Source organism: Canis lupus, chromosome 5 (genome assembly GCF_011100685.1).
Source record: "Canis lupus familiaris isolate Mischka breed German Shepherd chromosome 5, alternate assembly UU_Cfam_GSD_1.0, whole genome shotgun sequence".
Lineage (NCBI taxonomy): Eukaryota > Metazoa > Chordata > Mammalia > Carnivora > Canidae > Canis > Canis lupus.
The window spans coordinates 15664540-15681140 of NC_049226.1; positions in this window are offsets into that span (position 1 = coordinate 15664540).

Consider the following 16601-nt stretch of genomic DNA (forward strand, 5'->3'; position numbering starts at 1 on the left):
CTGTGGTTTTGATTTGCATTTCCCTAATGACTAATGATGTCAAGAGCATCTTTTCATGTGCTTATTGGCTATGCATATATCTTCATCATAGAAATATTTATTCAGGTCACTTATTTTATTAAAAAAGATTTGCTTCGTTCTTCTTTCCTCAAGTATGCATTTACAACCACAAAATTCCCTCTAATCACTGATTCAATTGTACCCCATAAGTTTAGGTCTTTTTGAATTGTAAGGGTTTTAAAATATATTTTGCATACAAGTTCCTTATCAGATATAGGACTTGTAAATAACTTCCCCCATTCTGTGGGGGAGTCTCACTTTATTGATGATGTCCTTTGAAGCATAAAAGTTTTACATTTTGATGAAGTCCAATATTTTTCTTTCATTGCTCATGATTTGGGTGTCTTATCTAAGAATCTTTAACCAAGTCTAGGTTACCCCTTCATTTTGTTCTAAAGGCTTTATAGTTTTAGTTCTTACAGTTAGGTTTTTGACTCATTTTGATTAATTTTTGTATATGGTGTGAGGTAAGGGTCCAACTGCATTCTTTTGCATGTGTCCCAGCACAATTTCTTGAAGACAGTTCTTTTCCCATTAAAGAGTCTTGACATCTCTGTTAAAAAAAAATCAGTTGATTATAGTTGCATGGATTTATTTCTGGATCCTCTGTTTTCTTCCATTGATCTATATGTTTATCCTTGTGTAAGACCACAATCTCAATTACCATTGCTTTGTAGTAAGTTTTGAAATTGGAAAGTATGAATCCTATTTTTTTCTTCTTTTTTCAGGACTGTTTTAGCTATTCTGAATCTTTTGCAATCCTATGTGAATATTAAAATCTACTTGTCAGTCTCTACAAAGAGGTCCCTATCTGGAATTCTGATAAGGTTGTGTTGAATCTATAGATTAGTTTGGGGAGTATTGCCATCTTAACAATGTTAATCAAGTCTTCTGATTCTTGAACATGAGATGGTTTCCCATCTGTTTAGATCGTCTTTATTTTTTTCAACAATGATTTGTGGTATTCAGAGTATACGTTTTACATTACTTTCATTAAGTTGATCCCTAAGTATGTTATTATTTTTGATGCTATTGTGAGTGACTATTTTGTAATTTAATTTTTGTATTATTCATTGCAAAAATACAACAGAGTTTTATATATTAATCTTGGATCTCGGAACCTTGCTATGCATTTCTCATAAAGGCTTTTTTTCAAGGTGAAGTTCCCTTCGATTCTTAGTTTGTTGGGTGCTTTTATCATGAAAGGGTGTTGGATTTTGTCAAATCTGTTAGTTAATTGTGTAATTTAAAAATTCTATTGGTATGATGTATTAATTGATTTTCAGATATTGAACCAACTTTGCATTCTTGGGATAAATCTCACTTGGATATTTTATATAATCCTTTTAATATAATAAAATCCTATAATATTGCTGGATCCAGTTTATTAGTATTTTGTTGAGGATTTTTGTGTCCATTTGTCTGTAATTTTTATGATTATCTTTGTCTGGTTTTGGTATTAAGGCAATAATGTCTTTAAAAAATGATTTGGGAGTATTCCCTCTTCTGTTTTTCAGATATTAACTCAGTAGTGAAGATATTTGGGCTTGGGCTTTTCTTTGTGGGTAGGTTTTTAATTACTTATTTAATCTCTTTACTTGTGTCTACTCTGGTAGTCTATTTCTTTTTGAGCCAGTTTTAGAAGTTTACATCTTTCTAGGAATTTGCTCATTCCATCTATGTTATCTAATTTGTTGTACAGTTGTTCATAGTATTCCTTTATAATCCTTTTTGTTTCTGTAAGGTCAGTAGTAATGCCCCTTTGTTCATTTCTGATTTTAGTAATTTGAGTTTTCTCTCTTTTTGTTTCTTGGTTAATCTAGCTAAAGGTTTGTCACTTGTTGAACTTTTCAGAAAATCAGCTTCTGGTTTCCTTTATAATCTCTATTGTTTTCTATTTTCTGTTTAATTAATTTCCTTACTTCTGCTTGCCCTAGTTTTGGCTGTCCTTCATTTTCCAGTGTCTTAAAGTGGAAGATTAAGCTATTGAGATCTTCTTTCTTCAAGTATGCATTTACAACCACAAAATTACCTCTAATAACTGGTTCAATTTTACCCCATAAGTTTTGGTATATTGTATCTTTATTTTCATGCATCTGAAAGTGTTTTCTGATTTCTCTTTTGATTTCTTATTTGACTCATTGGTTATGAGTGGTTATTTAGGAGTTTGTTGTTTAATTTTCACGTATTTGTGAGCTTCTTAAATTCTTTCCTGCTTTTGGTTTCTAATTTCATTCCATTGTGGTTAGAGAAAATACTGTGGGTTATTTCTATCCTTTTAAATTTTATTGAAATTCGTTTTATGCCTAGCACTAGAGAATGGTCTAGACTAGAGAATGTTAGATGCAGACTTGAGAAGAATATATATTTTATTGTTGTTGACTATAGATGTCTTTTAGGTTGAGTTGATTTATAGTGTTGTTCAAGTCTTCTGTTTCCTTCTTAATCTTTTAATAGTTATATCCAATCTTGGAAGTAGGACATTGAAATTTTCAACTATTACTGAGTTGTCTGTTTCTCTCTTCATTTCTGCCAGTTTTTACTTTATGTATCCTGGTGCTGTATTATAATTATTATATCTCTCTGATGGATTGACCCTTTTATCATTATGAAATGTTCCTTTTTATCTCTAGTAACATTTTTTAAGAGAGAAAGGGGAGAGGAGGCAGGGGAGAGAGAGAGAGAGAATCTTAAGTAGGCTCCACACTCAGTATGAGATCATGACCTGAACCAAAATCAAGACTTGGACACTTAACCAACTGAGCCACCCAGATGTCCCCCTAGTAACATTTAAAAAAAATCTATTTTATCAGATTTAAGTGAAGTTACTCCAGCTTTGTTTTAGTGGCTGTTTGCCTGATATGTGTACTTCTATCCTTTTTATATTTAACTATTTGTTTCTTTGAATTTAAATCATATTTCCTGCAGACAACATATAGTTGAACCATGTTGGTTTTTTTTTTTTTTAAAGCCAGTCTGACAAATTTCTGCTTTTTTATTTGGCTGTTTAATCCATTCATATTTAATTCTATTATTGACATAATTGTATTTACATCTGCCATTTTACTTTCTGTTTTCTGTATGGCTTGTGTCTTTTTGTTTTGTTTATCTAGTCCTTCTTTACTGTTTCTTTTGTATCAAGTGGATATTTTTCTAACACAGCATTTTAGTTTCTTTAATATTTTTTCACTATTTTTTAAAGTGGTTGCTCTATGGTTTACCATATACATTTTAGCTTACCAGAATCAGCTTCAGATTTATACTAGCTTAATTTTAGTGATATTAGAAACATTATTTCTAGATAGCTCTATTTCATTTTCCTCACTTTTGTATATTATTGTTATACACATCATATCTATTAATGTTACAAATCCAACTATCCATTATGTTATTCTACTAACTGCAGTCATTTCCTTAGCCCAATATAGCTTTGCTCCCATCCACCTCCTTTGTATTGTTTTTTTTTTAAGATTTTATTTATTTATTCATGGGAGACACAGAGAGAGAGAGAGAGAGAGAGAGGCAGAGACACAGACAGAGCAAGAAGCAGGCTCCATGCAGGGAGCCTGACATGGGACTCGATCCTGGGTCTACCAGGTTCAGGCCCTGGGCTGAAGGCAGCGCTAAACCACTGAGCCTCCTGGGCTGCCCCTTTGTATTGCTTTTAACCAATATTACATTTTTATATGTTAAGGTCCAACATTAGATTATATACATATTATTTATACAATTGCTTTTTAGTTATAAGAAGGAGATAAATATTCACTTATACTTTAAAAATAATTATATAATTACCTGTATTGGTACATATTACCTTTGTTTTCTTTGTATGGATTCAAATAATCATCTAGGATCATTTTCTTGCAGGCTGAAGAACAACCTTTAGTAGTTCTTGTAAAGTAGGTTTGCTAGCAACAAATTGTCCTAGTTTTTATCTGGGAAAATCTTTATTTCACCTTCATTTTTGAAAGATAGATCTGCTGAATAGAGGATTCTTGGTTGATTTTTTTAAAAAAGCTTTGAACGGTTTGAATTTTGTTATTCCACTGCTTCTGGATTTCATTGCGTCTGCTGGGAACCTAGCTGTTAATCTTTGTTAAGTGACAAGTCCTTTTTTCTCTTGATGCTTTCAAGATTTTCTCTTTGTCTTTGACCTGTGGCCTTCTTTACCATGGCATGTTTGTGGCTCTCTTTGTGTTTGTCATATTGGGGTTTATTGAGTTTCCTGGATGGATAGGTTATTTTTCAATAAATTTGGGAAGTTTTCTGCCATTATTTTAAAAAATATTTTCTCTGCTTTTTTCTCTCCTCGCATTCTGGTACTCCCATTACATATGTGTTGGCACACTTTTTGGTGTCTTACATTTCTCTGGGTTTAGTTGACTTCATCTTTTTTTCTCTGTTTTTCTACAATCTCCACCAATCTAGGATTCAGGTTCTTTTATTCTTTCTTCTGCTGGTTTAAATCTACTGTTGAACCCTTCTAATGAATTTTTTATTTCAATTATTATACTTCTTAAGTCCAGAATCTCAATTTGACTATTTTTAATAATTTCTATTGCCTTACTGATATTCTCTTTATTAGGTGACATTGTTATCATACCTTCCTTTACTTATTGAACCACACTTTCCTTTAGGTCTCTGAATGGAACTTTTAACAGGTATTTTGAAGTTTCTCTCTGCTAAATCCAACCTCTTATTCCTCTCCCAGACAATTCATGTTACTTCTTTCTGGAGTATGTTTTATACTTTAAATTTCTTTGTATATGTCATGTATTTATTTTTGTTGGAAACTGGACATTTTAGGTGATATATCGTAGCAATTCTGGGTCCTGGTTCCTTCCCCCCCAGCTTCTTATTATTTCTTGTTTATTTTTTAGTGGTTGGCTGGATTATTTTAGTGAAGTCTGTTTTTCCTCACTAGTGTCCAGCCTCTGATGCTGTTTGTTCCTGAGGGAGATGGAGCTTTGAATATGCCGACAGTTACCCTGGGATGACAGTGGTATTTGTAGTCCTCTCTTCCTTGCTTTTCTTGACCACATCCTGCTGCTAAACTCCACTATAATTGCTGGTTATTGCTCTATTGTTTTCAATAAGCTCTGGGGTATAATTTGCTCTACAAATGAATCCAAACAAATTGTGGCTTCTCTGAAGGAATAGTTTCTGAGGTCTCTGATATGTGTCTTGGCACCACAAAGGTTTCTCCCAGCTGTCTTATTTCCTGGTTTTCTCCTACAAACTCGCTAGCCTTACAATTGAGCTATGTCTTCATTAAATCCCTGAATCGCCCTTAATTTGCTCTTTACAACCTCCACTGTATTGAGAGCAAATCTTAGGTTTAAACTTCTCGATGTTCTGTTGCAAAGGTAGTCAGTTCCTGTGGGAAAATATTATGAGATGTTTTACAGCCTGGTTTCACCCCAGGAAATATCTGAGCCAGGGTGATGGAGCTGGGGGCAGTGGCAGGACCCTCTCTGAGAGCTACCTCTCCTCTAGGACCTGAGCACTCAGTGGGTAGGAGACAGAAGCCCAAGGTCCTCTTGGTTTGCCTTTCCTGGTGTGAAAGCTCACTTTTGTAAGCCATGGGAAGGGTAATTAGGGATCCAATATTCTCAGCATGCCATGCCCAAGGTAGTGCCTCAATTAAATGAAAGGGGGCTGGGAGGAAGAGGGAGCCCTTAGAATCATTTCCAGAGCTTTAAATGTTGTTGTTTTAATTTTTCACCAGTTTCACTGGAGAAGGGACAGTGGATCTTCTAATGCTGACATTTTCTCTCTCTGACTCCTTTATTCTTGAACAACCTTAAGCTGTTATAGACCTTGTCGACCAATGCAGTAAAATCCTGTTTTGGCCTGAGCTAGTTTCCTAATTAACTGAATATAAGCCTTAATACTATATCTCTTTCACCAAAGCTACCTGTTCAGCTGCTGGATTTTTGGATTGCTGACTCCACATACTCCATAGCTGAGATGATAATTACCCAAGTTCAAGTCACTCTCTCTTGCCTCCCAAGTGGTCTCCCTGTCTCTCTATAGGCTCTCCCCTAATTTATTCTACACACATCAGAGTAGTCTTTAGAAAGAACACATTTGGTCACAACACTATACTACTTAAATGTTTGATTTCCCATTGTTCTTACAATAAAGTTCAAAATCATTAACATGTACTGTGAGGCCCCATTTATCTCTTCCACCTCCTCCTGTACCCCACTTCCTGCTCCTTCTCTCTCCTCATCCCACAGCAGCACATACTCTGGTCTCACACTAGTCTTTGCAATTTTTACTGTGCATGTCCCATGTTCTGTCCTATTTCAGGCCCTTTGCATACATGGTTCTGTTTGCCTTAAATGCTGCTCTACTGATTCAGGTCTTGCTTAAATATTACCTCCTCTGAGGAGGCTTCTTAACCTCCCAGAATAACTCAGGTTCTCCTGTTCTAAAAGCATGCTGACACACCATTCTTCCTAGAATGTGTTTTTTTTTTTTTTTTTGACCAACTGATTACTAGGATGATTATTTAACATACCTCTTCCCCATAGAGCATGAGCTCATGAGAGCAGGGATCCTGTCTGCCTTGACCACTCTATGCCGAGTGTCTAGTGCAGACCTAGCAGAGTAGGGACTCCATAAACCCTGTTGAGTGTAGAAATGAATGCTACATGGAGCATAGAATGCCGAGAATAGGAGGCTGGTTCTGGGGCTCTGCTTAGAGCTGGTAGGGAGCCAGATGAAAAGTTCAGAAGAAAAATCCTCACCACTTATATTCATAGCTACAACCTGGTCTTACCAACTGGCATGGCAGCCTAATGGACACATATTCCAATTTGTGAAAAATATCTTGGTGCATATAAGAAATAGTCATTTCGTTCTTACTCCTGCTCTTAACTCTGTGGTCCCTGAGCCTGTTTTCACCCATATTTGGAATTGCGAGATTGGTATAAAGACAGTGATGATTTTTTTAAAAAAGCAATCAATAACAACAACAATTGCTATTTGAAATAATATATTTCTACCACAAAAAGCACTTAATAAATAGTAAAAGTAGCAGTTAATTTCAAGTGGTAGGTACTTTTATTTTTGTTAGATAGATAAATAAGCTGAGTTTGGGAGAGATTAAGTACCTTGCTTGAAGACACATTGTAAGTAAAGTTGAAATTCAAATTCATGTCTGTTTGGCACCAGCACTCAAATTCTTAAAACTGTTCTGTATTGCCAAGGGATTCTAGAATTCTGTTAAGTGATTTCTTGCTGTCTGATGGTCTTCTGAAACTTCATGTAAACTTTCATCTGAAGTGGTTTTTGAAACTTATGCCTGTAATTGCCTCGAGAGAGGCAGGCTTCTCTTTCATCTCTTATCAAGAGATCACTGAAAACTAAAATCTGTTCTAAGCATTCTATGTTTGAGTAGACTTTCTTGCTGTAGACTTTCTTGATTTTACAAGGACATTATCAGGAAGCCAAATACAACAATAACAACAGGAAAAGTCCCTTGACTGTACTAATAAGGCAGCACGTAAACAAATATGGAAGAGAATACACAGGGGCTTAATAATCTAAACCCTATTTAACCTTATTATCTCTAAAATCTCTTAAGTCTGGAAAATGCTTGTTAAAGGTCTTAGAACCAAACAGGAGGGTAGATTTGAAAACATATCTACAGGATGAGGTTTTGTTGAGAGAAGTGAAAGCACAGATCTATGTTAATAAACGAGAGGCTTCTTTTCTCAGCAAGATGATCCTGAGATAACTGCCTTGAAGACTATATGTTCTAGAATACTTGCTAATTGGTCACCAAGAGAATCCCTGAGGTCTTTAAATTAAAAAGCCAAAATTAAATAAAACATCAGATAAAGACTTCCTGCTTCCAAAACTATACAAACCTTGACTTAATTGAAAATACCTGACCCTTGTAAAACTTTTACTGTAATTATAGACATTTTTAGATATGTATACATGCAAATGCTTAACATACTAGTTTATTTGAATGCATAAAAATAAGAAAAACAGGGGATCCTGGATGGCTCAGTGGTTTAGCGCCTGCCTTCGTCCCAGGGTGTGATCCTGGAGTCTCAGGATCAAGTCCCACATTGGGCTCCCTGCAGGGAGCCTGCTTCTCTCTCTGCCTGTGTCTCTGCCTCTCTCTCTCTCTCTCTCTCTCTCTGTGTGTGTCTCTCATGAATAAATAAATAAAATTAAAAAAAATAAGAAAAACAAAAATGGTACAGAATCTCACTTTCCAGAAAACTTTTATTTATTTATTTATTTTTAGTTAGACTAATATATGTACCTGGTAATAAAATTTAAACCATAAGGGAAGATATAAAAAATAAAAGTACCTTTCTGCCACCACTAAGCTCTGCCTCTGACAGATCACCACAGTATTTTTCTTCTGTTTTAACCCATATTTGGAATTGTGAGATTCTGTATCTGTCCGGTAAATTATATATGCACATGTAACAAATATATGTTCTTTTGAAAAATAGACATAAAATATGTAAATGTATTTGTACAAATCCATGTACAAAGTATATGCATGTAACAAAATATTCTTTTGAAAAATATACATAAAATATATAAGTATATTTGTACAAATATATGTATAAAATATATAAATATATACACCGTACATACCATATTCTTTTAAACTTTGATTTTTCATTTATAAAATGCCTTGGAGATTTTGTAAACCATTAAATAGAGACCAACTACTTTTTAGTAATTATTAAATTTTATTTTGAAATGATTACAAGCTTGGGGTACCTGGATGGCTCAGTGGTTGAGTGTCTGCCTTTGCCTCAGGTCATGATCCCAGGGTCCTGGGATCGAGTCCTGCATCTGGCTCCCCGCAGGGAACCTGCTTCTCCCTCTCCCTCTGCCTATGTCTTTACCTCTCTCTCTGTGTCTCTCATGAATAAATAAATCTTAAAAGATTACAAGCTTATAGAAAAGTTGAAACTATATATAAAAAAAGTAAATAAATTTTCCCTGAATGATTTCAGAGTAAGTTACTGACCTGATGGCCCCTCACAACTGAATACTCTAGAGTGTTTCCTTACAAAGATACTTCCCTGCATAACCAGGATACAATGATCAAAATCAGAAAATTAATATCAATATGTTACTCTGTTAGATTATTCAGGTTCTGTCAATTGTTCAACTATGGCTTTTATAGCAGAAGGACCCAGTTCAGAATCACAGGTCCTAGTTAGTTGTCATCTCTTTTTAATATGCTTTGGTCGGGAACATGTCTTCAATATTCTCTTGCTTTTCATAACCTTTACCCTTTGAAGACTGCAGGCCAGCTATTTGGTAAAATGTCTTCCATTTGGGTTTGTGTATGTCTCCCTCAGGTTCTGCATCTTTGGCAGAAAATGATTCTGTGTTCTTCTCCCTGGCATCCTATCAGGAGGCACACACACCCTTTGTGTGTGTGTCCTTTCTGTGGATGTTCACTTTATTACTTGATTAGAGGGGTGTTTACCAGGCTTCCCCTCTGCAAAGTTACTCCTTACTTTCTTTTTAATTAATAAGCACTTTGTGAGGAGGGATTTGAAACCACATAAATACCCCATTATGCACTGAACTTTTCATTAGTTAGTTAATGTCTGTAGGGATTTAGGTTCCTATGTTATTCAGTGGATTGCTACTGCTATTATTTATTTTGATATTCAGACTATCATGGTTTGGCCAACAGAAGCTGACTTATATGTCTTTTTTTTTGTTTTTTTAATGTAAGCTCTACACCCAAGATGGAGCTTGAACTCACAACCCTGAGATCAAGAGGACAAAGCTACATACATACACATGTCCTTTTATTTATGTATCTTATCATATGTAGAAAATCTGAATTCACATCAACAGCTGCAGTGTAACACCAGAGGGTCTATTCCACATTTCCCCTTTTTGTGTTTGTAATTTCTTCAGCCAAGAGTGAGAAACTTGGTTATTACTATTTATATATTTATTTATTTGATTAATCCCCTGTATGTATTCACTTCCTCCCCCTGCTGCCCACCCCCCTGCCACCCTTGCTTTTATCACCTTGCTTGGGATCTGACACTTCATGTTGGGCTACCCTACCCTGACATGGCTTTTCAACTCACCCTGCATAGGCCCTGACGCAGTGCCACCACTCTTCCAGGAGATGTCCTCTGCACCCTGCTTGGGCTTGACTCCCTTTGCTGGCCCATCGCCTTCAACCCCATCATGGATGCCTTTCTCATCCCACTCAGGCTCTGATTCCACGTGCCATTCCTCCTTCAGGAATACTCTCCTTACCCTGCTTGGGCTCTTATGGCCAATGTCCAACTGCCCTAATCTTCCATATGGTTTCCCTCCTCTCTCCACTTATCCCTGACTCCTCACACCAGGCACCCCCTCTTCATGGATACCATCCTCACTCTACCTGGAATCAGACACCTTGCATTGAGTAGTTCTCCTCTATAGACACCCTCTTCACCTTGCTCAGGGCCACCATGGTGCCACTCCTCCCACCAACTCAGTTGGGACCAAAAAAAAAAAAAAAAAAAAAAAAAAGAAAAAAAAAACATATGGTTATTCCATTTCTTAAGTTCTTTCATATTTGAAAGTGTCTGCTTCTTGTCTTTATATTTGGACAACATCTTGGCTGCATAAAATATTTTTGGGGGTTTCACTTTTTCCCCCTTAGAACTTTGTAGACATTGCTCCATTGTCTCCTGGCATTAAGTTTCTGTGAGAAGTCTGAGGTCAGCTTAAATAATGTTGCATCCTCCTGCCATTCCCCCAAGAGATTTTATATTTCTGCCTGGACAGTTGGGGTTCAATAAGGACACAGAAACCATACTAAGTATATATTTTTTTAAGATTTTATTTTATTTTTTCATGAGAGACACAAAGAGAGGCAGAGACATGGGCAGAGGGAGAAGCAGGATCCCTGCGGGGAGCCCACTGTGGAACTCGATTCCAGGATCCTGGGATCACGACCTGAGGCAGACGCTCAAACATTGAGCCACCCAGGCACCCCTTCCCCATACCAAGTATTTTATTATTTTTATTTTATTTTATTTTTAAAAGATTTTATTTATTCAGGAGAGAGGCAGAGACACAGGCAGAGGGAGAAGCAGGCTCCATGCAGGGAGCCCAATGTGGGACTTGATCCCAGGACCTGAGCTGAAAGCAGATGCTTAACCGCTGAGTCACCCAGACATCCTATACCAAGTATTTTAACAGACAGAATTTATCATAGAAAATTGTTAAGTAGTAACTGAAAATGCAGGTGGAGAACACTAAGGTGTCATGAAGGTAGCAATTGCAAGAGGCAGCCACTACTCTTAGGGCAGGGAAAGCAAAGGGAAGAGCTTGGAGAACCTCTACCCTCTGGGGTGGGGGGCTTTGGCAGTCTGGTGCTCATGTCTCTGGAGTAGGGGGTAGGAAGAAATGAGGTTAGTCTTATGAATTTGAAAAAAACTGCAAACCAGACCCAATGGTTTGTATCATTACAATTTTAGTATATGCGCTGCCAAATTGAGCACGAGACTCAATGGTTTGTAGAAGAAACTTCTGGGAGAAGGCAGCAATGGGTGGTGCTGACAGTAGTAAGAGCTCTATGGGAAGACAGTGGGAAGCAGATGCAAGTCCTCCTTTGCCCCCTAGCCTTTCAGTCTTCCTCCAGCATTCCCTATTGGCAGAATCTCCCTTGGCTGACAAAGGAGGAATGTGGTTTGCAGAGTCCCAGCTGCAGAATCACAAGGCTGAAAATAGAGGCTGGACTTGAAGTTGAGTAACAATATCTTACTAACTGGAACAACACTTTAATTAATTAGAATATACATTGATCTTAAGTGTTCCAAATCAAATTTTTTTCCCAGAACCTAGTATACTCTCAATCTGCAGATGCTGCCCAGGCTTTTCAAGGAGATTCTCTTGTGTCCTATTTTTAAAAAAGATTTTATTTATTTATTCACGAGAGAGAGAGAGAGAGAGAGAGAGAGACAGAGACATAGGCAGAGGGAGAAGCAGGCTCCCAGTGGGGAGCTGATGCAGGACTCGATCCCAGGACCCTGGGATCACGACCTGAGCCGAAGGTAGATGCTCAACCATTGAACCACCCAGGCATCCTTGTCCTATTTTTTTTAAAGATTTTATTTATTAGAGCATGAGTGGGAGGGGTAAAAGGAGAGGGAGAGAGAATCTCAAGCAGATTTCGCACTGAGTGCAGAGCCTGATGCAGGGATTGATCTCATGACCCTGAGATCATGATCTGAGCCAAAACCAAGAGTTGGATGCTTAACTGATTGTGCCACCCAGGTGCCCCACTTGTGTCCTATTTTTAGGATTTTTTGTGCCTATTATTTGGGAAAATATTTTTTGAAAATATTTTCTATTTAATTTATTGTGTTCTCAACCTCAGAGTTATCAATTTTCCTTCAGTTGGATTATCTTTGTCATCCATAACTATTAGCTTTTTCTCTAATTGCTTTAATTTCTGAGTTTTTCTTCCCCCCATTCATGCTTTTCTTCAGCTTTGTCTCTATGTTAGTAATTTAGTTTTTAATGAGACCTATTCTATTCTTTACTGTTTTTATTGAATGTGATGTCTCCATAATGATATTATGTGGTCCTTAATTTGTTTCTTTAATCTTTCTTCCCCTGTAACCTTCCTTTATTTTATGTATGTTTTTAGTAAGTGCTTCTAATGAGTGGAGTGATTTTGAGGAGTTTACTCCTATTTTTTGAGTAATGTTCTGTTCTTTGTTGGGGTCTTGGTCCTTCTTTGCATTTGGCTTCATTTATATACTTAAGCTACACTTTGCATGTGTAGTTGCTATGCCATTTATTTGGGTGGCTAAGTCCAGACCAGCTGTTTGTCTGACATAATGACAACCAACTATATTCTCCTGCATCTTGATTCTATTTTCAAAAAGGGAGATTACGATTTCACCTCAAACCACATATTCACTCATTTCTTCTTCTCTCAATTCTTTCGTCTCCTTCTCCACTTCCTAAATACTTCTCACCCTCTTTTGTTCTCAGATTCTTCTTTTCCTATTCCACTTTTTCCTCTTTCTTCTTCATCTTTCCAAGTATGCTTTATGCTAGTTTTCTTCTTTCCTAAAAACCTGGGTTTCCTAGATCAATATTTTATATAAGGACAAGCATAGTCTTTTTAAAAGGGATTTTAATGGAGTTGACTTTTGGGCCATATCCAGGAATATAAAACATTTTCTAAACTTAAAGAAAGTTTAAGTACCAAATAAAGTCTATGTACCATAGACTACAGAAAAATCTCTGGGATATATGTATATAAAGAAACAGGAGACAAATATTTGAGCTAAAGTAACACTGTACCAGAGGTTTTGTGCCTCAAGTCCCCACTGATCTGTCTTGCAAACTTGGCTGGAACAGTGACCATGGGTGAAGATGCTTGGAGCATTTTTTCCATCTTCCTCACCCAAGTCCAAATCCTGACCCTTACTACGCTCTGGTCTGCAAGGACAGGGAACTGTCATAAGGAGAGTGCCTGAGCATAAATGAGGGGTTATGATGGCTAGACTGATTGCTTACTGTTCCAGATACATGGAAGGGGGAAGTGAAAATAGAATAGCCATGACCATGACCTTTTGACACTCACTGACCCAGCCCACTAGTAAATTTGGGCCAATCAGCATGATGCAGGGGAGTAGTAGAGCAGATTGGGAAAGGAGAGGTAGAGGGAAGTCTTGAAAATATCTCTTCCCCGAGAGCCGCATGGTCCTTTATGGGATCAGGACTTAATAAAAGATCACAGTAATATTACTCCTTATTAACCACATGGTTATTGAGCCACACACAAATCTTCATCTTAAAGATAATAGTGGAGGGTGGAGAGAAATGCCGCCACCCCCCTCCCACCATCAAATAAAGCCATTAGTGGTACAAAATAAGATTCCCAATTCTTTTTTTTTTAAAGATTTTATTCATTCATTCATTCATTCATTCATTCACGAGAGATAGAGAGAGAGGCAGAGACACAGGCAGAGGAAGCAGGCTCCATGCAGGGAGCCTGATGTGGGACTCGATCCCGGGTCTCCAGGATCAGGCCCTGGGCTGAAGGCGATGCTAAACCGCTAAGCCACCTGGGCCGCCCAATTCCCAATTATTTTAAGGATTATTTATTTATTTGAGAGAGAAAGAGAGAGTGAGAACAGGGGTTACTGGCAGAGGGAAGGAGAGAAGCCTCAAGCAGACTCCCCACTGAGCATGGGTCCCAATAGGGGGCTCAGTCCCAGGACCTTGGGATCATGACCTGAGCCAAAATCAAGAGTCAGATGTTTGACTTACTGAGCCACCCATGTGCCCAAGATTCCCATTTTAAGTAAGATCATTTTAAACCAACATCTTAGGGATTTGAAGCTATTTCTGGGTCCTGTGGATATATGCCTCCCTACTGTAGATAATGAAAGGATGAGTCCTTTTCTAAGCTGATGGTGGTGGGTATATTAAATTAGGGATAGCCTCAGTAATGAGTTAATACTGTTACCTAACTACTGACCTAAGGAAGCTTCATATAAACTATTCAAAAAAAGTGTTATCATAGTTGTAGAGATGTCATCTGAAATTTTTAAAATTTCTGTCTAATAGCCTTACAGAGCAAGTCATTTTAAGCAATAAAGGATAATAAAAGGGATATGGAATTTGGAGCCAGAAATAATTGGGTTCTTGCTGTGGCTCTGCTGTATAGAGCTCCTCAGATTTGGGTAACTAGTAAGCTTCTATAAGCCCTTATTTACAGTCTCCTTAAAATATAAAATGGCAATGATATTGCAGCCTCAAAAAGCAAAAACAAAAAAGTGATGGTAGATTTTTTTTTTGGACTTGCATAGCTGATAGCCTATTTGAAAAATCAGAATTATCATGTATAGCACCATCTTTGGGACCAACATTGTTTAATTGACCCTTCATGAAACTTGGAGTTTGTGGAGAAGAAATAGTTTTTATTCAGTGTATTAGTTTAACATAATGTCACAGTTACTGAGGCTTACATGAAACCTGCATTTCAGTGCAATGTATCAGAGTTCAAAGAAATATTATTTTGTTATACAAGATCCTAGGGTTTTCCCTGTTCATCTTGAATTATTCCAGTAATAGAGCTATCCTAAATAATTTCTGAGGAAATCTCTGGCTGTGCTTAAAGATCATTCCTTCTCAGCACAGGCATTGCACAGGAGAGAAGATGGGTCAAGCTTCTTTATTTCTACTGAGAAAATACACTCCAATGTATTCATCTGCTTTGCTTCATTCTAAATATTTGGTTTTGCCCTATATAAATAATACAGAAAATGCACCCTCCAATCAAGGTCTTATCAGAGACCATGTACACTTGTCTGGTGTACTTTCCACCTTACAGATACACTCTAGTTGAAAATAGTGATTCTTACGGAGGTTTGGTAAAAAGGAAATGTAACCCTTGACTTCCCTACAGGTAGTTCAGAGTTTTTTTGATATAATGAAATGGAAAATAGGTTTTTCTATCCTAACCATGGATGCCAGAATTCCTCATAGGGAAGGAAAAGTTTGAGTAGATAGTTGATGGATTCCTTAAGTTTAGAAAATGTTTGACCAAATCCCTTCAACTATTTTTCCTATCCTTTTTTCCTTTGAGGACCTCAATTATACATGTACTAGTTTGCTTGGAGTCATCCCATATTTCACTGGTGCTCTTTCCATTCATGTGTTCTTTATTCCTCTGTATCTCATTTTGGGTAAGTTTCTGTTGCTAAGTCTTCAAGCAGACAGCTTTGATTCTTCCATAATATCTAATTGGCCATTAACCCCATCCAATGTATTTTTCTCCCAGACACTGTGGTTTTCATTTCTGAAAGTATGATTTGGGTCCTAAGAATAAATCTAGCAAGAGGTATGGAAAACCTTTAAAGGCGAAATTGTAAAACAGATGATAACTTATAAAAGATGATACAGATACATGAAAACATACACCATATTTATGAATTTGAAGACTCCATATCAGTTTCATCCAAATGAAACTATAAATCCATGGCAGTCCCAATCAAAGTTCTAAGAGAGGTTTTCAGCAATCTTGGAAAAGCTGATTCTAAGATTCACAGAGAAAGACAAAGTATCCATCATAACATATCTTTTTTTGAGGGAGAATTAGGAAGACTATTTATTTTACCAGTCATCAAGATTCAATTTTTATTATGAAGCCATAGTAATTAAGATGATGTAGGAGGGTTATAGTGATAGATATTCAGACTAATAGAAGACAAGAGAGTCCAGGAAAAGAAACAAACACACATGGAAAAAATGTCATGTGAAAGTGAAAACAATGAAGACCATTAGAGCAAATTATGGAGAAGTAATTTTCCATATAAAAATTAGATCCTTAGGACACCTGGGTGGCTCAGTGGTTGAGCGTCTGCATTTGGCTCAGGTCATGATCCTGTGGTCCCGGGATCGAGTCCCATTGGGCTCCCGCAGGGAGACTGCTTCTCCCTCTGCCTATGCCTTTCTATGTCTCTCATGAATGAATGAATGAATGAATGAATGAATGAATAAATAAA